The following is a 25,590-nucleotide window of genomic DNA, read 5'->3' on the forward strand; positions in this document are numbered from 1 at the left end:
TACTACTACATGCTTAGCACAGTTTATTCCATCTTTGCACACTAGAAGTTATTTATTAATTCGTTCTTTATTTGTGAAGCTGATTAATACAAGTGGACCCATGCAACAGCCAACAAGACAAACTAAACCAGGCACCATTAAAAATCAGTGCTCTTTGCAGGTTTCTAACCCGTGTAAAAGAGTGCTGGCATTCAGGCAACAGGCAGCATCTTGTCACTTAAAATGCAATATATTAAGCACAAGATTAGAGCAAACCCCACCAAATATTCAGCACAGTGCATCTTCCCAGGAATTCACTAGACCCCAGTACTATTGTCATGACATCTTATGAAATTGAGTTATTTAGCACTCACAGCAGATTAAGTGAAGACAGAAACTGCAGAAGTAGTCCACTTACAAAAGCCTCATTCACCCCATTGAGCAGAATTTCAGCTCCTTTATTTGAAACAAAAGACAGTACTCAACTAAAGAGCAAACCCAGACTCAACTACCTCACACAGCTGAAGCATTACTGAAAATTGTCATGTTAAAGTCCTTCATGACCTGAGCCAAGGGCCAAACTCACCCATGGTGCGATTCCTTTGACTTCAATGGAGTTGTGCTGGCAACCACCTCAGCTGTACTTGGCCCAGTGCCATTATTTATGCATGGCTGTGCTGTGTGTCTTCTCTTGATAAATGCCAGCACTGTAGAGCTCCGAAAAATAAAGAAAAAACATTCTTCAATAATCACAAGAAGACAAGAAACGCGGATGCACAAACTGCAGCACAACAGATAAACAAGAATTTACAGCTGTGCTACGTGCGAGCACTTACCAGAAGCTTTTTCTTGTATTTTAAAGAAAAATTTATTGTCATAACTAGCATGAGCTTCTTTCTAGTAAAAGGACTACAATTTGACTCTTTCATCTCTGCTTTGAGCCACAATTTTTCAATTAAAAATAGAAGTGGGATGAGACAAATTCTGACTGACTTTTTATAGAGAAACCCTGGCCTGCAGTTTAGCAGACTTGAGGGAGTGTAGGACTTGCAAATACTTTCAACATCTTTAAATTTGGAAGTATTTAGCACTGCTACACGAGGTATGAAGCACAGCAAAATCTTCAAGACTCTCAGGAGCATGGTCATTGGTTTATATTCAGGTAACATGCTCAACATGTTACTAGAGGCTGTTACGCTTTACAAGAGGATTTGGAAAGCCTTCAGATTTATCACGAAAGCTCTAACCTACCAGTTTGCTGAATTGGTGTAGGTGATCTTAACACACTCGTAGGGCAGTAGAAGGCACTAAATAACACCTACAAAGCAGGCTGTGGCACCTGTTTCTCAGGAGATGATACGTCAGGAATTCAGTGCCAGCATGAAGCCTGGCTGAGGAGCAGTGAATGCAAGTTCCCCCAGAGGCTCCCTAAAGCCAACATTTTCCATTTCCTATAGGCTGGTGGTTTTTTTTAACAAATCAGTCCAGTATGTGTGTCTATATGTACATAAGTATGTACATGTATAAAATCAGCTTACTTTTCTCCTCACAATTATTTGAACAATAATAATTTTTAAAACTTAGATGTCATCTGGAATCAATGAATGTACACTCACATGTCTTTCTTTTGTCTGCTTAAAGGCACTGGTTAACCCTTGTATATTCACTCACACATGCAATGAAACTGTCATGCCTTCCTGACACTGCAACAGATGAAAATGTGCAAGGGTAAATTAGGAAAAAACAACCTGGAAGAGTACATAAACATTTGTATATTCAGAATTGCTAATACTGCATGGATCAGTAGCCTGTGAAAAAAAGAGCTGGCCCACTAAATTAGGATAAACACATATTCTAAGAAAATATATGAAGGAACACTTCAAATGAGAAATAACAAAGGTCTAAAGCAAACATTTACTGAAATCTGATGCCACTAAATAACTTTGTTACCTTAGGCTGCCTATTTAACTGCTGCCTCAGCTTACTCATTTGAAGTATGAGAAAATGTCTCCTTATCTGAAAGATAACTGAATTTTCCTGGGAAGGTAGAAGAGCTTATGACAGAAGGGACTTTTTGAGCTTATTTAGTCTACTGAGGAGCCCCAAACTGGGCACAGTGCTCCAGGTGGAGCCTCTCCAGGGCCAAAGATTGGGGAAGGATTGCTGCCCTCAGCAGAACTCCAGTGGTGAGAAGTCTTCAGCTGAGCTTTGTGGTCCTGGTTACAACTTGATGGTCCTGCCAAGACATATTTTGAATTGCTGAAAGTCTAAAAATAACTGCAGAAAGTGTTAGGTAGTATTTATGCATGAAAGGATGACAACTTGTGCTTTTTAATCCTACCCAAAAGATTTACTTAGCTAAATTATCAAAATTTGAACTTTATCTGACAGAGAGTTCCTGTAGAGAGATGTCAGAGACCTTTTAGAAAGAATATATTTATTATCATGATGTACTTACATTGCTGCCAGATGGAAGATTTTGTCAGGGAATAAAAAATTTCATTTTCCGTTGTGACAACTGAGTTGCTTATTCCTATTTAAAAAGAATAAATGAGAAGATGGTATGTTTAATAAAAGAGAAAATCAGCATTTGTGATTGCCTTCAGTTAAAGCACAAGCCCCTCTCCCCCTTAGTTTCTGAATTGCTATCCTTCACTGGATCATCCACCTTAAACATGGTTATTTATCATTCCTTTAACACAATCGTGCTATCAACACAACACAATTACCTCACTTTTTTGATGCTTTATCATTTTTTTCCACTAGTTTCCTTCCAACAACTTAGCTCCATCAATGTGCAGCTATTGTAAAACCAGATTTGCTTATTTTACCTCCTTTTAAATAAGCTCCTGGAGCGCAGCCTTGCTGAGAATATTTTAGACAGTTTTGCCTTTCCCATTATATCAAACACATATATGTTATTCTTCTTTATCTTCTGCAGACAAGAACACAAATCTGCTTCCTGCAAGCTTTCTTTCCAGGGGCAATCAAGTGTTTATACCCAGACTGTGTCAGATACACACCCTAACAAGTGAGCTGCTCCATGCTGTCCCATCTACAGTGCTGTAATACTCTATCATCAAACACACTTCTCTACTATACAAATTCCTGGGCAGAATAGCAAACTAGCTTTTTAGATTCCCAGTGATTTCAACAGTAGTAGTTAAATACACTCCTGAGAATTTGTTCAAATATAATTTTTACTTTTGATGGCTATATTAATGGCAACTGAAAAGCATAGGACTAATATGAGATTTTCAGGTATACTAAATCTGGTCTCCTGCTATTATAAACAAGGCTGACATACAATCTTGCTATTCCATTTCATTTTATGTAGACTTTTTGGGTTTTTTTTAAATCCCTCATTACCATATGTCCTGGGGTGACTTTATGGTTCTTATATCCCCAGTTGTCTGTTCTGTTTATGCTGGACATTAAGTTCTGCACCTTTCAGACTGGTTTCAAGAGTGAAAGGGGGAAGAAGAAGCTGCAGTTTGTGTTCAGAAATGGCACTCACTGCCCTGGACTGTGCTGTCTGCAGCATGGACAGACAGCAGGACAGAGCTCTCCTTTGCTGTTAGTTTGTTTTTAGCTAGCTGAGGCAGAGAAATTCCCCAGACTGTTTTTTTTTCTTTTCCTTGGATCTGTTCAAACCTGCTCTGGACTGAAAACCCAGACAAACCCCGGGAGCTCAGGCCTGTGTCCCACCAGGGCCTGGGTCTCAGCACTTTCCAGCGCTGGAGGGACTGATAAGAGACTGAGTGAACTGAGCTGCAGCCCATGAAAAGGACTTTGTGAATTTGCCATCTCTTCAGAAATGTGAGAGGTTTTATTGTTTAATATTTTTATTTTTTTTATGCTTGTGAATACTTTGCTTGTTAAATAAACAGGTGTTTTCCACTTTTCTCCAAGAAAATATTTTCCCAAACCAGTTGGGGAAGGGGCTGCTTGAATTTGCTTTCTGGAGGGACCCCTTTGGGAATTTCCTAATTTGTCCTAAACCAGGACACCATGGAAAGGCAAACCTGAAGCTTACATTGTGTTCCTCTCTCCAGCCCAACTGTACCCAGAGCCACTGAAAAACCTACTGTTTCTTGTACTTAATCCTTTCACTTAGGCCTTGGGTTTTATTCTCCTCACTCCTTTCATTCCCTTTCTTCAAGTGATATAAATAGAGGACTTCCAACATCCTTTTAAAGAGAGACACTCCTCCCAAATCATCTCTGCACCTCCTTTTTTTTTTTATGGTTCCCCTTCCACGATTGCAGAGGATCAGGACTTCAGACTGTATCCCAAATGAAGTGTTCTCTGTAGACAGGCAGAAAATATTAATTAATGACTCCCTCAGTCTTTTGTAAGTGTTTTGCCTGAAATGTGAGGTCTTTCTGTGGACACAGCTTGACCATAACTATCTCCTGTGTGTGCTGTAACTGCAGCCAGGATATGAAGCCCAGCACTGGTGAGAGAAAGAGGTCTGTTCTCAAAAATATTTAAAGCTGAGGAACTGCTACAGCTAGTGGGGGCTGAGGAGATTTTTCTTAGCACCTAGGTTGATGCTGGTTGAGAAAAACACATTGATGAAGCAGGAGAGTAATTGGTAATACAATATGGCTTTTACATGTTAAGGTTCTTACATTTCATGACAGTAGATGTAGAGCTACAAAGCACTAGACTGTGCATCAACACTGCAACAACAACTGCCAGAGATGGTTACCTTCTGACAGATGCCCCTCCAGTGGGCTGAGAATGGCAAATCAGTCTCAGCCCAGCTCTCACCTGAAAAGTCATCTTCATGAAATGCCACATACTATAAATTTGCACTAAGTGGTGATGGTGGAAGAGACAAAGATTGAATAGATGTTTTGTGCCATTTCTTTCATGCCTCTAGGCAATCCCTCTTGGTCATGGTTGAGATATTTTGCTCAGAAGCAAAGACAGGGGTGTTTATCTTCCCTCCCTGCACCCAGCTGTCTTCTGGGGAGGAGCAAATAAAGATTAAATGCTTTTCAGACAGAAGTTAGTCAGATGAATTCATTTTGCTTCAAATTCTTTTTATATGCTTATATCTCACACCATGTTTTCAGGGAGATATACACATTTTTCAAAATTTAAGACTGTTATTGAAGGTGTCATGTGAAAATTTTACCATTTACATGCAGCACAGCCTAACAGACAGGGACAGGGGGGAGAAGAAGGAAGGAAACTAAAATTGCAGAAATCTCATTTAACTTTCCACAGAAGCTAGACCTCAATTATTAACTTTCCAGTCTTTTAACACACACGAAACATTATTTTTTGCATGCCACTACACCTTACTTGGATGCATACTCATTTCCAAGTCAGACTAAGATATCTTAGCCTCTCTCACAGTGTCTTTAAATACCAATTAAATAAATATTTCATTGTAAAAACATTTTATTTATTTTTTTGCTCATCATTCCTAGAGAAGGGGAGACAATTAGGGGAGCCCTAATTGTGGTCTTCAACATGCTCACAAGGGGAAGAGGAGGGGCAGACACTGATCTCTTCAGCCTTGTGACCATGACAGGACTCAAGAGATTGGCATGAAGCTGAGCCAGGGGAGGTTTAGGTTGGATATCAGGAACAGGTTTCTCACCCAGAGGGTGGCTGAGCACTGGAACAGATTCCCCAGGGAAGTGGTCACAGCACCCAGGCTGACAGAGTTCAAGAAGTGTTTGGACAATGCTCTCAGGCACAGGCTGTGACTCTTGGGATGTCCTGTGCAGGCCAGGAGTTGAACTCAATGACCTTTTTGAGTCTCTTCCAGCTGAGGAATATGCATATATATGATTCTATGATTTTGCATTTTATACCTCCTCATACACACAGTTAAAATGCTCAAGAATGGACAAAAAGAAATGTAAAGGTTGTGACCTGGGGATCCCTGGAAATATTTCACACATTCAATTTAAATTCACAAGGAAACGCTTTTCCAAATCTCCTGGTTTATTTTCTCAAATAATATGTATTCCTCAGCCACTAGAACAATAAAATAAAAGAGGTACAAAACTATTTTAATGCTTAATTGTAACAGTTTGCTGCATTATCTGTGTATTTTCTTTCAATTCTTGTTTTTAATGGCAAGTGCCTACACAGACTATCCCAAAGATTTTGTAAACCTTCATAGGTAATGCTTCACAGTGACTGATCTGAAACATTCAGGATTCTAGCACAGGAGATGAGGAGACAGTGGGTAGACAGAAACAGTGAATCATAGAATGATTTGGGTTGGAAGGGAACCTAAAGACTATTCAGTTAACAACCCCCTGGCCATGGCCAGGGACACCTTCCACAAGATCACATTACTCACAGCCACAGCCAATGTGGCCTTGAATATTTCCAGGGATGGGGCATCCACATCTTCTCTGGATAACATATTACTGTGCCTTACCACCCCTCACAGGAAACAATTTCTTCCATATACCTAATCTAAATCTTCCCTCTTTCAGTTTGAAGCCATTCCCCCTGTGAAAGTGTACTTTCACTACCTGCCCTTGTCAAAACTCTCTCTCCACCTTTCTTGTAGGCTCCCTTTAGCCACTGGAAGGTGCTATTAGGTGTGCCTGCATCCTCCTCTTCTCCAGGCTGACCAACCCTAACTGTCTCAAACCCTGCTCATGGCAGAAGTGTTCCTTCCCTCTAATCATCTTCATGGCCCTCCTCTGGACTTGCTCCAACAGCCTGGTGTCCCTGTGCTGGGGAAGCACATCCACCCAGAGCTGGATGTCTCTGACAGCAGGGTAGAGGGCTGCAATCCTCTGCCTTTACATGCTGTCCATAAAAAAGGCCAACCAACAAGCAAATCAAATCAAACCAAACCATATCAAATAACCCCCCTCCCCCCAAAAAAAAACCAAACAAACCCACTAAACAAAAAAAAAAAACCAAAAAACCCCCCAAAAACCCAACCAACCAAAAAAAAAAAAAACACACCCCAACAACACCTTATTAAAAAACCCCAAACCCAAACCAATAAATTTATAATATTTTAAGTGCTGTAAAAGAAAGAAGATTGGTCCAATTGGGCTGAAATACAAAAAAGTTCAGAAAGCAGTGTGTTTAACTGGGAAAATCAATATGTGTCGACAATAGTAGGAATTATAGGAGAAATAAAATAAAATAAGTTTATATCACATTAAATGAGCTTTAAGGGAGAGAAAGAGACATGGGGACAAAAAAAATTACCAAAAGAAATTAATGTGTTGACAAGGCTGCTACTGAAACCTGATTGTCTCATTAGTATGAAAAAAGAATGCCAGTATTAAGAATGAAAGTTACATGTACAATGAATTGCAAAATTAAATGCAGACTTCAAGGTGAACTTTTTGAATCATAGGACTTGTAAGGAGCTGCAGCAAGTTGATGTGCCAGGTTTATTAGCATTCCACAATCCCTGCATGGGAAACATTTCCTTTTGTACTGTGAATTCAAACTTTTACATCTCCTAGAATGATTTTATTCAGAGAGCTCTATTGCTGGGGCATTTTTATTTTTTTTTAATGGATAAAAGAAATTGAAAAGTAAAGGACACAATGTAAATGAAAGCTAGCTAACAGGCTCCTTGCTAAGAAATGCATGGAATTATTTCTAAAGCCTGTTTAGAGAGCTAAAAGACTAAAATTGTTAGACTGCAGATGAATATATTTGCAAGGGGAAAGTCGATATGAACAAAGCATCCATACTTAAGAAATTTCCTCTGTAGCAAGTCCTCCCAGCTATTAATGAAGGAAGTACAGCTTACCTCCCTTGGCAACAAACAAAAATCAATTTTTGTGACTAATTTTAAAAAGAATTTAATCACCTTATCTACTTGTAGAATTCTTTAGCCCTTTTCCTTATTAACACATGTTGACAAGAATGTGATAAAACATTAAAAAGATGCAAACCAACCATTTCAGATACTGTTGTATCACTGAATGATTCAACGATTCACAAAGATATATCAAATGGGTCGTTCTCCTTCTTCAGCTATATGTATTAGGATTTTACAAACCACAGGCTTAAACCTCTATGCACTTACTGAAAAAGGAAGGGAGGGTGGGGATGTTGAGGGGCAGGATGAATGTACACATTCCTTTCATACTCAGTTTGGTCTGAGCCATGACCACATCAAATATCTGCCAGTTTACTAACTCCTACTTGCACAGTTGTGATCATGGCACTAAGGGATGCTGAGAACTGACCATCAGGCCATTCCTTTGTTTTGAATAGGACTTTTTTTTTGCCAGATAAATCTTTGGAGGTAGGCTGTACATGAACAAGGAATGACAAAGCCTGTTTAGCATGTTTGGGCAGGGCCTGATTTTTGTTCTGGTTTGATTTTGAACTTAACCATTTTAATCATGACCTAATACTTGTTATTATTCAAACCTCTAGGGTTAAGCCCCTTGAACAGTACTAGTTTAAAGATGTATGGGCTGTGGACCTCGTATTACCTTTAGATAACCCAAGAAGATTATGGCTTTACAGATATATCTATTCCATTACTTAGACAGATTAAATTCAGTTTAACTGGTAAAGCTTTCTCTTTAATTCCTGCTACAATTCATTACCTCCAGTCAAGGGTGTAATAATCTATTTTGCCAATTATACCTTTTTTAATTTCTCTGCAATTCATCATTATTATTTGATTTTTAGGTATAAAAGGAAAAGTACTAACTAACAAAATTACTTAGAACCATAATGACCTAGCCAAATGAAGCCATTCATCATCAGTACCAAGTCTCACTCTGAATAGATTCTACAAACAGTTTCAATTAATACTTTTATACAAGTACTTCTGTAAAACATACATTAAACATTATGTCTGATTCTGGGGGCTGCTGAGTTTGAATTAATAACAGCTGGAAGTCTTTTATGCCACTCAATCTGGATCAGAAGTAGCTGCTCAGCCCAATCAGACCCATTTAGGAAAGCCTTCACCCCAAAAGTCTTTATGCATAGAAATGTCTCTCACAATTTAGCAGGAAGACATTGAATAACTGCAGCTCCCAAACTAGAAATGTCAGTTAGTGCATGCTGAGAGATGAGAAGAAATACTGAATAAGAGGAAGAAGTTGATACCAATCATTAGGAATCCTTTCATGATATCGTTTCCATGCATGAATAATAATTTGAAATTTACATTTGTTTATGGTAAGGTATGTAAGGGAGAGGACAATCTTATTGCAGAATTTCCTATTGGCTATCACAGAAATCCCTCCCCCAGCAATACTATAATGAACTCATATACATGTATCTAGTTTGATAATTTTTGCAGCAATTTCATTTCTTAAATTAATCCTGTTACCAGATCCCTGCACAAATTCCTTCTTTCACGGCAGATAACAAAGTATTTTTTGGTCTTCCTCTTAGATATGCATACAATTAATATGTAGAAACAACAATAAGGATATATCAAAAGCAAGCCATGACAGGCAACATTATACATAGGCATTGAATTTTCCCATTTCTAAAGTTTGTATTAAACAATGCATTGCCCAGAGAGGTTGTAGATGTTCCATCCTCTGCAACATTCAAGGCCAGCTTGGACAGGGCTCTGAGGAAACTAGTGGAAGGTGTCCCTTCTCATTGCAAGGGTTGGACTAGATGGACTTTAAATGTCCCTTCTGACCCTCTTTATTCTGTGATTCTAAGATTTGAATAGGAGACTGCTAAAGGGGAGATGCCATTTCTAGATGAATGATGGCTAAATTGCATTTCAATTCACTGGTTTAAACAACCAAATACTTCTGCCACACTCCACAAATAGGTATTACTTGACATAATCTCTTTCACAACAGCTGTCCTGTCTTACACAGTTGTGTAAAGTTAAATAAGTAGCTATGTATCAAACCCTTAACTTTCTGGTTCTCAATGGATGAATTACTTAATATCATTAAACAAAGGCATTAGAAAAGAACATATTTTAATTGCAGTTGCTAACTAAAAGACTCCAGACTTTTCCTTTAAGATATTGAACATCCTCTGTAAACACCTCAAACTGTATTGAATACCTTATAGGATTTCCAAGACCATTAGCATATCCACAGCACAAAATATTTCCGTATCAACATGTAGCAAGGATGCTTTGTAACCAATGAACTTTGCAGCTTTAATTTCTAACATTTTCTACATTTACTGAAAGTCACTAGACAAAACAAGACATATTGGGCTGTCACTATGTAATATGATGACCATGAATTTGCACTGTGGTTGACTTAACATATTTTATTCTGTTTTAATGTAAGTTGTTCTGTCTCTTTTTAACAATATAAATGAACACAGCCTTAGTATAAGCACAGTCTTACATTAAAGATCAGGTTTAGATGTATATGTTACAGACTTGGTCATAACATTTTTCATACAAAAAGTGGGGGAAAAAAAGCTCTTCTCTTTTAGTAGTGATGTTTCAGCAAAACTTTATTGTGATTTCAGCGACCACAGGTAAATTTAGAGGTGCAGAGAGAAGAGAGGCTCAAATAAACAGCCAATGGTTACAGAAGTTATTTGAACCACTTTTCCCACCTCCAGGTACTTGAGTAATTCCAGAGTATAAATATTTCTCTCATAGCTCCAAGGAGCAAGCCTTAACCGTGCAGGAATTCCTGATTCTAGGCTATACTTCACACTTTCTTTAGGGAAAAGTATCAAGAGCTAAGTACTCTATCCCATTACAAAAAGTAGCCAGCTAAAGAAATCTCCACATATATGAATTTAATTATCTTGTGACCAGTCCAAGTACTTCCTAATACTATGGTTGAACTATTCCTAAGATATATATATATACCAATGGAAAGGAATAATGTGAATAATTTCTGAAGGTTATTCTCATGTAAACCTGTTCTATTGACATGTAGATTGTGCTAGAGAGGCAGCTTGATGGCATATCAATAATGCCTATTCCCATTACTTTGATTGAAATGAGCAGTTTAACATTTTGTCTGCATGACCCTTGGGTCAGCACATCACAGTTTGCAAAGCACAATGCACTTGCCAAAGCTTGTAATATTAAGGTTTCATGCATCAGCATTTCACTGCAGCCATCTCTCATCAACATTGTTCTTCCCAGGAAGTTCTCAACCCAAATTTTCTTGGCTGTGTGTATGTGCTTGCATCACAGACTCCACAACTGGGGTTTTCAGTGATACATACTCAAAGGGAAATAAATAACCATTAGATATGACACAGGTATTGTGGATTTTTGATCAAAGAAATTTTGCGGAAGGATCACAAAAGAAATATGGGACTTGCATTTTCCACATACTTAGAGGTAAATGCAGGTCAAGCACACTGGCATGGCACTCCTTTTTGCTTTGGCCAAACAGTCCAGCTCCAGTCTCTGGAGTTAACTAGTAGAACATTCGTATCAATTGATTCAAGATTCAGTCTGTATGCTGGACATGCTCTGCACCTTTCTGAGATCTCTGCAACCATGGAAGAAGAGTGATTGAGTGTCTAGGTGATGTAGAGGAAGATGACACTTGTGTGCCCATGAATCCCCTCCACCTTGTGAAGGAACACACCACACACAGGACCAAAACTCTCGGGGGCTGTGTCAAATCATAGGAAGTCCCTGTAATGAGACTTCCTATTAGATTAGACTACGTATCATGGAGCAATAATTTATTTAACGTTGCCTGAACAAGAGAGAAAATGCAAAAACAGTCTGAGGAACCCACAGGTCTCATACTATCAGAACAGAGAGACATTTCCACCTTAAAAAAAAGCCCAAAAAGCTAAACCTTTAAAAATACCCATTACTGAAGAATGGGAAAAAATTCAGATGCTTGAAATGAAATGCACCTGAGGGTATTTGGACTCTCTAAGACTCTAATTCAGGAGGAAACTTAGCCAAATATCTAATTCTGTTCTTGTGAGGTTGGATCAAACAAAGGTGTAAACTACACACAAATACTTCAAGTAACTGAGGGTGTCTTCTTAAAGAGTTTGACCAATTACCAGAGCACAGTTCACAAGAATTGGACGTAATAGAGAAAAACTTACCTCACCAAACTATGAATATGAATTTCTTGATTTTGGTTGTTCATTCCATTTGCAAACTTTGTAACTATTCACAGTTACTGTATATCCAAAATTAGCAATAAGGTACATCTTCTTAGAAGATGTAGAAAAATTGATGTAGAAGAATTAGGCACCAGCATGCCAGTACATCTATTACCAGAGTGAGGCTAAGCAGCAGGAAATGTAGGAAAGTAGAACACACCTTTGCTTTTGCCACTCAGATAAAAACAAGTTTTAGCTGTGTCTGAATTTGAGGGTGGGAAAAAGGCAATCTCATTTACAGAATGAAATGTTTTTTTTCCTCAGTGTAGATGCCATCTTGAAAATATATAACAATACTTTAAAAGTGACACCACACATGCAACAACTTTGCTGTATTTTTAAAAGACAGTCTGTGCCAACAAGAAGAAAATTTCTTGTTTTGAGAAGCTCTGATTTTCTGATCCTTGTTTTCTGACACATTTTAAGAAACAACATGCCTGCTCGACATAAAGAAGCCATTATTAATGCACAGAGGAAGAGGGCAGGAGATCTGTTGAAAGCCTGAGCCTATTCACCCTGGTTTATGACCAGGAGTGGATTGGCTCTATCTTTAACTAAGCTAATAACTCTTGCTCACAGTAATAACAAGCAAACAAGCTCAGCTGCTAAACTGATAACCTCAGAAGCAGCCTAGCATGACTACATGAATCCATTTTAAAACCCATTTAACTCAGGTGCTAGCTGTAAATATACACTGTAAAGTTTTATCTGAGGTCAAATGTCTCTGAAGGTTTGTGTAGTGGTTGATATGGTTATAGCACTAGAGGGTTCTCCAAAAGCACGCTGCTGACCGACCACCCAGCTACACATTCAATGAAAATCGATACTAAAGCAGGTGCTGCTTTTCAGTGCAGAGTGTTAGCATTATCACTGACCTGTCATTGATCTCATCTAGGAGTGTCATATTGAAAGAGAGCTCATCTAAAATAAAGTGATTTATATAACTTTCACTTTCTACGGCACACTGGGTAACCACTGCTGGAGATGGGACCATTGGTGTAATTTTTGAGCACACACAAAAATAATGCTGGTAGCATTTCTTTCTTAACCTGAAATCCACAAGATCAAGCTTTTAGAAAATGTGTTCAGACATTTATGTATTAAAAAGTTCACTGGCTAACATGAGCTAAATTAAGCCTTTTTTTTTTTTTTTTGTACTAACCATGGATTTTGTTGTAATCAGGGTGCACTTCACCAAATAAATTCAGAATAAATGTTATTTATAATTTTCTGCTATGAAAAAAATTTCCAGATAATAATGCCATGTTTCTGAACATCATGCTGATGTTCATCTGAACATCAAATTCTGATGTTCAAATACCCACAAAGCTCTCTATATATGGGATACTTTTTATGAACTTGTGTTTTCCAAAAGAGAGGGTTAATACTTGTAACTCCACAAGCAGTAATTCCCTTGTCTGTGGTGATGAATTTCTGCATACAGTACAGGTTAAATGTATCTCTTAGAAAATCCTTCACAAAGCAAAGGTTTAAAATTCTTTGCAAACTAAGGAAAACAGATTGCAGATCTACAGCACATGAGAGCACTTACAAATAATATAAAGTACAAAAATCAACTATAAGTTCATAAACTCCACAAACCCCAGCTTCTACTGAATTCAAATTTGAAACACGAAGGCATTTTACAATTTCATCCCCTGAAAGTCAGCTTGTATTTTGTTTCTTTCATCCAACCTTTTTATGAATTTACAAGGTGATGGATTACTCGCACTACCTTTAATGCATATTATTTTTACTAAGGCAAGAGAAATCCCAACTGATATTTTAGGAAGCTGGATGAGGACTGTAGACACAAGAGTCAAGTGCCTGCTCCTTTTGAGTATATCTCAGCCTCTCAAAGGCAACATGGACTTTTCACTTTTCTCTGAAGCACTAAGCTCAGATGTTTGTGAGAGACAAGATACTAGAGCTGATGGACCATCAATGGTATCTAATAGGTAAAATCAGAATTAAGAAAGAAACACTCATTCAAGGCAAAGAGAAGTGGTAAAAGTAGAAGCCTTAAAACATTTAAATATGTGCACATGAAACCATTTTTCTTTTAAACCTGTTTCACAGCAAGCAATTTATTATATTCTGAAAGAGTTAAGAGGGACCAGAAACCACTTTTCTTTTACTCCCAGAAAGTACTTATGCTATTTCTTACAATTGACTTTCTCTTGGCAAGTAAGCTTCCAGCAAAAAGAATAAACTTTGAGGGGTTTTCTTTAAGGGAAAAAGGGAAAGAAGAGGATTTGAGCAGATGAAGATGATTAGGTTTTCTAGTGATGGTGGAAAGCTGTATGTGAGGAATTAAGGAAGAAAGAGAATTTGATGAAAATCTGATGTATAAACAGAAGCATGACGTAAAAAAAGTTGCTTTGCTCTCCAAAATGTTAGAATTATTCCATGGCATTGCAATTCCAATATAAAGACAGTTGTTTAAGGCATATGACCTTATCCTTGATGGGTTTGTGAGGTTTTGGGGTTTTTTTGATGTTCTGGTGTTGGGGTTTTTTTGATAGCAGGCAGGAAGTGTTTTTTTTAATTATTTTCATAGCTAAGTAAAGTAAAAGTTTCTATATGAAGAAAGACACACAGTATGTTTTAAGGAACTGATTATTTAATTTTTAACAGGGTTTTCGTCCTTTTGTCAAACTCTCAGCAGTAAGCATGGTCTCCTTCACCTCTACTCTGAATTCTTTCCTAGTTCATCAAACTTGTTGAGGGAAAAAACTCTTGATTTGTTGATCCACCTGCTCTGATCCAGTATAATTTTTTTAAAGATTAAAGGATTAAAAAATAGTTGCATGACTTGAGAGCACACAACTTGTGATAAAGAGCAACTAGCCTCAGACCTATGTATACTTCACTTGAAGATAGTCCAAAGTTGAGCTCAATGAACAGCTGTCTCAAAGTTTAGAAAACATTTTCTGAGTGCATAGTTAAAAATTAGAGAAGACCTAGCTAACATTTTTGCTGTGACCTGGTTATAGGCTCAAAAAAGCCTTCCTGTGTTACTGAGATTGTTCACTTTATTGTCATTTATTTCTAATGATGGAAATAGATCAGAAGACTAGTTCCTGACTTTCCTATGTGCATGTAGAATATAGATAGATAGAATATAGTATAGAATATACTATCTGACCATTGTATGGTACTGTAATGTCTAAGGAAAGATATGGTACCAGCCTGATGAACAGGGCTTGCCAGGACTATTCTACTCAATTGTGCTTGTTTGCAGCCCCATGTCTGAAGAGAGAAATGTCTCACTCCACATTTGTCTCAAATGAGAACCCTTCCCTGGATTCATTGCTTCTTTACCACATTCACCAAACACTGTCTGGCAATTTCAAAGCACTGTTACAGGATTCCTCATGGCTCAGGAGAAGTATAAAGTTCTGTATCAACCCCAGTAACATTTGCAGTTAAACAATACTTTTAAACAATAGCTAGCAAAAACCCAGATATTAAGCTTCTTGTGATGACAGTAAAATAGAAGTTACTGGCAGAAAACCCTCCAGCATCTAGCTTGTCTTGATGACTTATCCTCACTTTCAACTGGAAGATTAGAGTACCTACTTGCTTTCTCAAGAGACCATCTTCAGCAGCTTACCTGCCAGGTCACTTGAGCGTTTTTAAAAGCATTTTATGGTAAGCTGAGAGACTAAGGGAAACCTTGTGATAGAAATCAGAACCTAGAAAATACACAAATTAAAGTAGAAAAATGCTAACAAAATTGATAATCTATATTTCATTAAAATAAGAAATAATGTGTGCAGAATAGAGCTTTTAGTAGCTGAACACAGATACTAGATTTTTGCTTTTCTTTTTCTGATTTAGGTTTACCATTACTGATTTGAAAGATGCTTACTTTATAAAGGAAGCTTGTGGAGAACTGCCTTAATTAGGAACTTAAATCTCCTATATGTACTCTGGAAGATGATCAAGACTCATTCTATAGATGTAACACACTCTTTTACCTTCTTCAAGTATGTAGTCCAACTGTATTTTGTGCATTGGTATTTTTGGCTGCATGATTATTTTTAGGAAACTGGTTCCTCACTTTTGCTGGCTTGGGCTGTGCACAACAAACTAAGGACAGACTGGAACCAAGAATCAGTGATATTCAATTCATTGAGCTTGTGGTAGCACACTTTTCCCCTTCTGTTTGCATTTTCTGACCTAAAATGCAGCCACTGTTGACAGCTGAGAGGATTCATGTTTTTTCTAGTATCTTGAGGACAATATACAAGTGCTGTGTGATTATTAATAAAATGTCAGAGAAAAATACTTTTTCCCTTTAAATATTTATATCTAAGGAGATGGTCTTGGTGAGCCAGAGATAGTGTACATCAATGGGACCAGCTGGAAAAAACAGGCACGTTCTCAGGCTTGAGCAAATCTACTCACCAGCAAATCTGACAATTAAAATCTTCTGCAAAACACAGACAAAACAAAGGCACTCATCCCCCGTTTTAAGGTTTAGTTATATAGCTTTTCTGTTGAGGTCAAAAACTGGTGTGGGTTTTTTCCCCCTCAGATGGTCTAAATAAGAAATATTAACTGTTTCTTTCTTGGGATAATGTTGCATCTTCAGGCCATTGTCACAGACACAAGACAACCAACTTTTATGCATTCATCATCAAAGTGAGTCTGATTAGAAATACAGATAGAAATGTCTAGAAGTCAACAAAGGATAAACAAAAAGACAGATGATGCTTGTCAAGTTTGATTTCAAAAGAGATGTGCCAACTTAACATCCTAAATTTAAGTTTTGGTTAAACACTGAGTACCTGCTCTTTCCCTCAGCTTATAGTCTAGCAAATAGCAGATAAAGTTCTCACATTATCTGCAGTTTATGAGAGTTTTAATTTTATTTTTTGTGTTTGTTTTAAGGGTGAACCTCAGTCCGCTTTTGATAAGCCCGTAGAGATATTTTACATTAGACTTAAAAACCCAACAAAACAGTACAATTCATAAAAATTCCTCTTAGGTATACATCTGGAGAGATGAATGCCTCAATCTGAGCCCCATATTTCCCATGACTGCTTTAACATTGTTTGTAACAAACATTTAAGGCATTTGTTCAGCAGTAGGATGTTCCACTTATTTCTCCTATTCTAATTCCCTCTTAATTTATGAAAAGGATGAGCTTGTGTCTCAGGAGGAAATGTGCCTCACTCTGTTTTTTGCTGCTGCGCTATTTATTCTCTCATTGATTTATTTACTGGAGGGAAAGCATATTGTGCACTTGTGATGCTCTGCTGCTGGTTCTAAGCATGATATAAAATTGCTGATGTTACTCCTAGGGTCAGTGCCTACCCCCCAAAGAAAAAGTGTTTTGAATTTTTAATTTTGGGCAGTTATGTCTCATTTCCTTCCATTTTTTTCACTCGTGCTCCCCCTATTTACTAAGTTGCTGGGCTACTTCAAGAGCAGCATCTATAAGGCTAAGCTGATTTGCTTATAGATTCCAATTCTACTTTGCAAATAGAAATTGCCATGGCTATTCTTACTTTTAGACTATTTTTATGTGAGCATTTCTACATATGTCCGTGTGTGTGTGTATAATTTCATTTTAAGAATAACCTGTCTTCAGCAAAAAAGCCTATGTACTTCCACTGAAATAATCTAGTTAATATGTTGTACTTTTCTGCATGTGTTTTGCTGCAGAAAATTGTACAGTAGCTGCTACCTCAGTAATGTTTCTAGTTAAGGGAATGTTTCTAGTTAAGACTCTCCAGTCTGCATCACCAAAACATATACATTCCCTCAGAATTAAGGTTAATAATAAAAGTCTTATGAGATGAAAAATTCCCCTATGTACTTCCAACAGCTGACATTCATGCTCCCGTTAATACACATCCAGAAAACCAAGTGGTAACAAGTAAAAGGTTTTCAGAATTCTGCTATGCTCATGTTGATTTCCTCAAAGGGTACCCTTTTTTCCCCAGTATATATAACTAAAGGATCCCAGGCCATTGCTGAGGCTTCCAGATGCTAATGAAGTAGAAATAACTGGGGAAGAGATTTGAATCCACAAAAAGACAGAGGCACATAGCACACAAGGTTTTAAAATGCTTGCCAGAAATAAATATTTGAAACACATAATAATTGCCCTATACTACCAATATATTTCCTTCTTAGAACTGAACCTCTGTGAACCATGAAGGCTAGTGCTACTGAAGGAATGACCTGCTAAACTGATGGCAACAATTTTCGGTTTCAAAAAAGAAATCTCTTAGAAAAACTTATTTGCTTTCTGAGTTCAGCACCATAGAAGAAACGAGAGCTGTTAAGAAAGGGAGCACAACATGGCAAGGCAAAAGGTGTCACAGTCTTAGGGCTGCCAAGTGTTAGAACAGGAGCTGGGAGGCAGCAGGAGGGGGAAGTGGAAATAAGGAAGAGTTTTACTAACTTTGTATTCATACAACGAAGCTCTCCTGAAGTGACTAGTCAGTTGGAGAGGAGAAGCGTCTGCCCTGAAAGTGGGTTATGGTAATTCCAGCATGGGCGGATGGGGAAAGGAAGGTCAGGAGACAGAAGTCAGGAAGGCATGTACAAACATATCTGTATTCTGCTTTCAAGTGTGCTGCTGGCAGTTCTTCTGCTGCTTCTCACTCTGCACTGCCTCTCTCCAGGGCTGAGCTGCCGGCTTCCCATGTCCTCCGCTGCTCCCGCTAGCCTTGCCAGTGCGCGGGCTGGAACACTTCCTCCGCTCTGACGGTGCTCTTGGAGTCATGAGTCCCCCTCAGAGGGACAAGGGGGCCAGGATTTACAGCAGGATGTCAACTCTACCTAGGAGTCTGGCATTTGAGGGTAGGAATACTTTAAATGTGCTTTAAACAGCACCTGGTAGCATGCACAGGTGCAAACATTGAGAAACATACAGTAGTTATGGAGATGATTTTCCCGTGCCACACTCAAGGGAAGAAAGCTTAAAATAATTTTTAAAAGCATGGACGAAAAGAAAAAGAGGATTTCTGTAAATTCTAAAGTCCTTTCTTTGTTACTCTGAAAAAAAAAAAGTTATTTTTGCCTCACATCTTGCTCCTTAGAAGCTGATATAAACCTGAGTAAAACATTGGCACTTCTAGTAGCATTAACCAAGCTATGATTCAAGTGAAAAAGAGATTATTAATTTATTGTTGATTCTAATATTGGTATTTGACTATAACAGGCATTATATTTGTGAAATGTCTATTAGCACATTCAGCCTGTTAAGTGAAGTTATACCTGGTCCAGTTGAGCTGGGAATCTGATCTGAGAGGTAAGAAATCAGCAAGAGAAACACATTAAGAGGAGAGAGGGAACTAGTCAGACTTTAATTTTAAGAAAACATGCTATTCAGAAGTGCAGTCACTATTTTGACATGGTGCTATCAGGAGGAGGCCCTAGCACATACTGGAGACATGAAGTTTTGCTCTGCTTTGGGACACCCAGGGCTCAGCATAGAGAGCAGGCTTTGGGCTCTGATCAGATTATGCCTCATGCTCATCATAAGCATTTCTTAATAGAGTTTGTCTGTAACAGAGCCTAAGAGGACTATTATTAAAAGATTAGGCTGCCTCCATCCTCTTGCTTAATGAATTTTTCAGCATAGAAGGGAAACTCCATGGTCCCCAGTCAGTCACTGAGCTAACACATTGCAGTATGTGATCACAGCCAGACTGCTGAGCCTCCATGGACATCTGTGTGACGAGCAAATCATTCTGTAGCCACTTCAAGATCAGCCAAATGATGGATACGTTAAAAACCATGCATCAAGCTAACCGGGAAAAGAAAAAGCCAAACACTGCATTCTAGTCCTTTGAAATAAAATAAAATAAAACAAAATAAATGAAATATAATAAAACCAATTTGCCTGGGGGAAATGTCTCGTACTAGGATAGTCCTTTTTTCAGAAAGTAAACAATAACGCATGAAAAATTTTCACTGGAATATTTAGAGAAAATTTTATGATGCCAAACATCATTTTATGATATTTCTAAATGTAAATTTGCACTGGAAAACATATATTGGAGTGATTCAGGCACTGCATGTTGTCCTCACATAGCCAATGACCCCATGTGAAGGGCATTACTTAATCACTCTTTATTACTTTATTGTCATTCAAGTGACATTAGCCAAGTCCTGACTCTTAAGCAATTAATTTAACTCTTCTTCCTCCCAGTCTTCCACTAGGCTGTTCCCTCCAATTTCTCACAACAAGCTGAAAGGTCTTGACTTCTTCCTGATTTAGCATAGGGACATTTCTGAAATTTTCATCAGGTTAGCAGCCCTTTCAGTGTGGCTTCCTAGCCATCACATTTCACTGTGAAACAGAAAAGAAGGAGAAAATAAGAATGTCTTAACTTCTCAGTGTCAACTCAGAGTGAACACTCATCTACAGGCTGTATCAAACAGAGAAGGGTCCTGTCCTTCATTTTTTTATTCTAGTCACTCAAGTGGATTTACTGGGGGGCTTGCAGGTGAAACATGGGATCTGAATTTTGACAGCTAACCAGACAGGCATTCTAAGCCACATGCACATAAATCAAAGAAGAAGATGTGAGGGTATCACATTTTCCTGATATGTGAATTGGTCACAGCCGACAAGCAGGTCAGTAAGGAAGACGCAAGACAAAACCATTAGCTTAGTCTATACACCAACAGGGAGGTAATTTCCTTTTGCCATTGATGTGACACCAAGTTCCAGGTCAACAGCTATTTCAATGCATCAACATATTGCTATATCAACACAAATAAGTTAAAATTTATTAAAAAAATAATAAAGCTGAATTATTCATTAACAACTAAAGCTTGGAATACTTATCTAATGAGTGGTTATCCACAGGTCCAATTCCTTACCAGTACTTCATCTACACAGACAGCCCCTTCTGAAAAAGTCCATCCAAGGCTAAGATCTGTCAAGTATAAGGTTTTACTCAATCTAATAAATACTTATATAAATATCTGCACCAACAATGCCTCATAGGTAAAAGCAGCATTAATCTTGATGAGGCCCTTAATTCAAACACTTGAACCTTTCCATTTGCCAGTTGCCCTTCTACAGGCAAAATGAAGAAATTTCTACAGAAATGTAAATTAACTCAACAGCCTCTCTAGATTCAAGTCAAATATCACTGACTATTCTTGTGCTCACAAGTTTGGCTCCTCTCTGCAAAGGTAACTAAATTCATCTCACAACATGTACATAAAAATATAATCACAAATGTTACTACTGTATACTAAAATGTTAATGTTTTGCCATGAGAAATGTGTGTTGCCTTGGCAGTATTTTTATTATTTCTGTCCCACCATGTGTTTGTCATTTGAGGCAGCTTTGCTTTTTAAACCTGAAAATATGAAAAAGCTAGACTCCTGAAAAGCCATGTGTAGAAAAAGGCAAAGCCCATTTATATTTAAAATTTTGACAGTTTAATAAAACATAATGGGCTGTAGAATGAAAAAATATATTAGTTACCTCTCCTTCCCATTAAAACCCTTAAAATTGTACATGCACAATCTAAATTTCAAGAATACAGGGAGAAGCCCTTTCCACTATGGCCAAAGGTCCCTGTAGGTGAGAGAGTTCTCTACTAGACACCAGGAGTGTCAAGAATTGTGTCTTTCCAATGTTGAAAATTTATTCTATACACATTGTTCTCATGAGTGGAACTAAAAAAAAAAACTCTTCAACAAAAAATTTCCACAGCAGAAGGAGCACATGAAGTTCCAGCAAGTATGTTTTACCAACATTTTTGTTTTGCTTTGTTTCTTGCTAAATATAACTTGACAAAAGATGCTTTGACAATGTAAAACCTCAATGCAGAACCTCAAAATGTATACTTCAAAATCTCCAAATTACAAAACTGCCTTAAATTAGGTTTTTATCTTGTTCTGAATTTTAACTTTAACAATATTCTTTGCTTATATTATGCTATATATATGCTATTATATATTATGCTTATATTTATAGTTTCCACTGATAACAAGAATATTTCTTTTCTTTGCAAGTCCTACTGAAAATTTAATAAATTTAAGCAGTTTCTGAAGAGGGAAAATTTAAAAAGACAACTTGATGGGATGCTTGTGATAAGAACTACATATTTTCATTCTTTCTTCCAAACACTGAAACTTCTCAGACCTTTGACCAAAAAAATCCAACAAACGAATCAAAACCAAAAAATGCTTAGGGAAAAAAGTGTTATAATTTTCCAGCTCTGCCAGCTAATGACAGACCATGTGATGAGAGTATAGCCTATCTCTAGGAAGTGACTCACCAAAACATTGACATATGTTTGTGTTCTCTCTCTAGAAGAGCTCAAAGCAATTTGGAGAGAGACTCAATCTTCTGCTGCAATAGAGCAGGATGTCACAGAGTGTGCTGTGCATTTGTTTCTGTCTGGTTTATTTTTTTTAAATTAGGTTTAGTGTATGTGAGTCATCATAGATGTTTCCTTCTTTTTATCTTCCATAGGAAAAAAGGACAGCTTTTAACTATTTCAGTCTCTAAACTGGCAGGATTGCTTAGAACTTTTAAAAGGCATTATAGACAAGTGTTATTAAGGCAACACGTTTCCTTACTTTGCCAGATGATCATGGTACACAATCATTTTTTCAGTCTTATAAGTGTCAAGGCAATAATAAATTTCCTAAATTTCTGATGAAGCACTTTTTTTAGAGATGTATTCAAGAGAAACAAAATAACAATGAATACTTCTCCTGATATGTTATCATTCTTTGCTTGGATAGTTGTGCTTATTTATAATTCTGATGTTTGCACATGCTCCCACTATAGTAAATAATTTTAAACATAACAAGGTTCAATGGATTATTTTTATTGTTAATGGGAAAATGTCTCATTGGAAGATTTTACTGTGCTTATATGATAGTGTTTTCTAATGAAAAGCAGATAAAGTCTACTTACATTCTGTATAGTGTAGTTAAAATAATTGATGAGAATTTAATTAGCCCCAAAGTTTAAATTTTCTTTTGTTTGTGAAAACAATTAACTTAACCTTCTTGAGTTGTATATTCTTATACAAGAGAGGGAGTTTTATTGTACTGCATAAAGCATTAAATCTGAGCATTACCGTGTGTCAAGTGATCAAAGCATTCATAAATGGATAACTGTATCAGCATTACCTGTGTAATTACAGCTCATCAAAATGATGACTTCCCATCCTGCAGCATTATAGGTGAATCCTAAAACTTGCTAAGTTTTGATGCTATGGTAGTAAATTCACAAATATACGTCCTAGAAACCCCCATTTATTTTCAACCCTATTGTTTTATCAACTCTTACTACAGTAACTTAGCAGCAGATAATTGTTGAAAAAAGTGCAAGACTGTCCAAAGAGGTTGATAGGATCGGTGTCCCTTCACAGCACAGCAGGATTGATCAGACACACTCCTGGTGGTGGGCTGCTCTACTGAGCAGATGTTTGACCCCCTACAGAAGGTTCTACTACAAAACACAGTGGTAAAATCCCTGTTTAGATACTAGGAAGAAAATTAACTTTTAGCTTCTGCAGACTTACAAAGAGCCTCTACCTCCCACTGATTTCAAACCTGTCTTCTGTGAAAGTCAGCTAAAACCCATTGTTTCAGGAGGTATCTTTAAACAAAATTAAAATGCTTGTCTGGCAAGCAGCTGGAACAATCTGAGATACCTGTTAAAAGAAGGCATCCCAGGGAGGTGGCATTAGCCCCTTTTATTACTGCAAGTCAGCTTTGGGAAAGGCAACCCCATCTAAGAGATCAAGATGCTGAGCAGACCCAGCCCCTGCTTGAGGCAGAACCCGTGCTGGGGGTTTTCTGTGCCCCACCCCGTGATGTTACCTGTCCTCTGCAGTCCCCACTGCCTGCCCCAGGATGCCTGGGTAGGTCACTGAAGGGCAGGACAGACCTCTCTGTCCTCGAAACCCAGACAGCCTTTGCAGTCTGTAACTCACGATTTTGGTCCTGTTTTCATTAATTTCCTAAATTCCAGATCCAAGCCATTTTCATCTTTTGTCTCTCTCTTGTGAGCTCAGCTGTTTAGTTCCGAAGTGAGGCGTGGTCTTTAGGAAACTCAGCTTTGCAATTAACCATTTGAGGGCATGAAGAATTATGTCATAGCATAACATTTGATTGAAAAGAAACACAGCCTGCAATAGATAGCTTGTTAGAACAACGAGATGAGTCTTTTTTTTTTTTTGTTACATAAAAGGATGCTTTCATGTTGGCCAGGAACACCTCTGTTCCTATTGATACAGATCTCTTTCTTTTTCTCCTGACTTTAATGAAAGAAGAACGAGGCATTTCAGATTTTATTACCACAGTCACTGCTGAAACATGTATTAAATTAGAGATGTGCCAGTGCTGGGATTTTAACAATAATTCAGACAGCTATGGAACCACTACAGGCATGTCAGTCTCCTCTCTGCTTAACATCTGCTTCAAATAAATCCAAAGCAGATACTGGCTCACCAAGTCCACACTAAATCTTATGAACTTAAAATAAATACCTTCCTAAACCACCTCTTATTAACAATAGATATATATAAATGTGGATATATTCATAAGAAACTAAGTTTCTCAGACCAAGCTCTGCTCATCATTAAATAATTGTTATCTACGTTAGTAGAGTGCCTTGATTCCTGAGCTACTTTTTTTAAAAAAAATAAAAATTATTAATTTAAAGAGTAGGATAATAAATAAACAAACACAGCTGGGGGTATTTTCCTGTTAAGGCATCAGCAGACTTGGGATGTCTTTGGATATATATTCACCCCTCACCCACCCTTCCTAAGCCTAATTTTGGTTTTTGGGAGCTTGATAGTTAGGGAGGGGTTAGTGTCTCACTAACCCCTCCCTACCAAAAGTAGGACAAAACAATATTTTAAATGTCAAATCATAATACATCTGTAGAAAGGAAACTGGGGGAGGGGGGAAGAAAATTTCACCTTGTAGCATCAGGAAGATGGTATTTAAGTTTATTTGATTTTCCGTTATTAACCAAATATTTTAACTATGTCCCTTGCCTATTCTTTATGATGCATTTTGCACACAGGATTTTCTTTGATTCCTTTTCATGAGAACTAAACTCGTGTAAGAAGTGCAAATGACCAAGGCATTTGCATCAGAAATTCACCCACAACTATTCAAAGGTACAATGCCAAAACATCCTTGTGTACTGCAGTAAAGGGAAAAAGTCAGAGCACTGTTGACAAACACAGGAAAGCAGAAGAGGTCACCCAAACTGAGGATATGATGGACTCCTCCAAGCCACCAGACAGTCACAGGCACAGTAAGTGACACATGGCATCAAATTTTTCTGTGGTAGCAGCAGGAGCTCAGACAGGTCCCAAAACACTGGTCACTGAGGCAGGAAATCCCTGTTCAGAGCAACACTGAGCTAAACATGCCCATAAACGCACAAATAAGTCATGCCTCTACCCCACCAGCTACTGGGGAGACATGGAGAGAGGCCAGGATAAATTTGGGAAGGTAGATGGGCAGCTGTCAGAAGAGATCCAGATTTTCCCCTGCACTGGGGTAAATGCAAAGTATTTC

Source organism: Pseudopodoces humilis, chromosome 2 (assembly GCF_049639895.1).
Source record: "Pseudopodoces humilis isolate 2021_Gansu_Grassland_sample_001 chromosome 2, ASM4963989v1, whole genome shotgun sequence".
Taxonomy (NCBI): Eukaryota; Metazoa; Chordata; class Aves; order Passeriformes; family Paridae; genus Pseudopodoces; species Pseudopodoces humilis.